At 36.0% G+C, this 1834-nt stretch overlaps 1 non-coding gene across 1 annotated transcript; it reads right to left on the bottom strand.

The window, feature by feature from the left end:
• Nucleotides 1-1290: 1290 nt before the first annotated feature.
• On the bottom strand, nucleotides 1291-1363 carry Trnar-acg (transfer RNA arginine (anticodon ACG)). Its single transcript has one exon. It is a non-coding gene; the product is annotated as a tRNA-Arg (tRNA).
• Nucleotides 1364-1834: the final 471 nt, after the last annotated feature.

The raw sequence follows: 1834 nt of genomic DNA, 5'->3' as shown, positions 1-1834 counted from the left end.
CCGATGTTAAATTGGTTGGAGGAGATAGAGGAGTATGGGTTAGTTTTAGTTACTGCTAAGATAAACAGGGAGTTTGCCAAGGGAAATAATTCTACATCGTCTAAGTTCTAAGTCTAAAAGGAAGAAGTGAATTGATTTTGTTTGTTTGTGCGTCTGGTTTGATCGTAATTTTTGTTTAAATTGTCATTTTATTTAATATTTTCGGTTTTCGGATGAGAAATGTAAATAAAGTGGATGTGCCAAACATAATCACACACCAAGTAGACCATCAGCCGACTCGTCATCCATGGCACTACATCCATGACTTTTCTCAATAACTACCCCTTGGAATTTTTGGAAATTTTGCACAAACATTAAACATGATATGAGTAAAAAAGTAACACAACGGATTTTCCGGGTAAACTCAGGTTGCCCTATAGGGGTGTCTTTCGGGTTAAAATGGCTAAAAAAAAAAAAAAAAAATTGATGCCTTGGATTTTTATAAAACTTTCTAAAAAGTTGTAACTAACTGATTTCTATAGAATTTTGTTTGTCTATACTTCGTAATAACTCTTGGGTGTGCCCCAGGGGCTCGTTTAGGGCTAATAAAAAAACTCCAATTTTTTTTGGACTATTTTACCATATTTGTCCAAGATTTTCTGTGTATGTCTATTTAGCAGTTGTGCTGAACTCAACTGTAAATATGTTAAAGCTTTGCCGACTTTTGTGGCTCAATGAGATGGGGGGGAGGCAAATAGTGGACTTAGCTATTTCCTTTTTTGCATGGTACAGAATTCAAATTCACATATGTTAAGGCCTAAAACTGCACCGTTTGTTCATTTTCACCAGGATTTGACGTCCCGTGGGGACATTCGGGGCTAAATGGGTGTGTGTGTGGGGGGCAAATGCTGAACTTAGTCACTTTTTTATGCCTCGTTCACTGTGCACTCACGTGGGACCATGCATACTTCACTTATTCTTTTTTCAACTAACCCGCTTTTTTGGTTTATTACCCAATTTGGAGTCTAAAATAGTATGTACATTTTCTTGTATTTGATATCGTAAGCTTCTTATTTACTAACTAGCGGCTGCGCCGCGTCAGCACACACAACGCCGAGTCAAACACAAAATCGAGTACACTCAACATCAAGTACACTCAACACCGTCTTACCATCAACGCTTACCTTGTGAACTCGGAGTATAGGAAATTCCCATATGCACAAAACAAAATCACTGAAAAAAATAAAAATACGCTAACTAAGGGTAAGGATAATGAGTAAACGTTGGATAAAATGATGGTTAAAATTATTACGAACTTGCCAGGATTCGAACCTGGAATCTTCTGATCCGTAGTCAGACGCGTTATCCATTGCGCCACAAGTCCTGCCCGTACGCCGAAAGGTTACCGCGACTGTATACAGACAGTGCTAAATTCCGTTGACATGGGCAGATAACTTTTTAGATAAGTTTACGAAACCGCCTAAAAACCTTTATTTCGGGTCTTTTGTGTGACTTGGCCTTGTTCGTTACGAACCATATATACATAAGGACAATCTAGGGACTCACACCTTTCAGGGGAAAAAAGAAGTTTTCAATTCGGTGCATCCGTTCGAAGGTTTTATTGGTATATACACACACACACTCATAAATAAATAAATAAATAAATAAATAAATAAATAAACATTTAGAATTTTATTAATAGTATAGACAGATTTCCAAAAAATTATGATACATTTGGATTCCGTTTTTCTTAATATTAACTTAAGTAAAAATTTCTTACCTAAACAGATAACTTACCTCATGTACTGTAAATTTAAAAAATTTTCTTTAAATAAATCAAGTCAGTTATCTTCGA

This window comes from Euprymna scolopes, chromosome 33 (genome assembly GCF_053919585.1).
Source record: "Euprymna scolopes isolate OS-2025 chromosome 33, ASM5391958v1, whole genome shotgun sequence".
Taxonomy (NCBI): domain Eukaryota; kingdom Metazoa; phylum Mollusca; class Cephalopoda; order Sepiida; family Sepiolidae; genus Euprymna; species Euprymna scolopes.
Note: the sequence above shows the minus strand (reverse complement) of the source record. Positions and strands in the feature narration are given on the sequence as shown.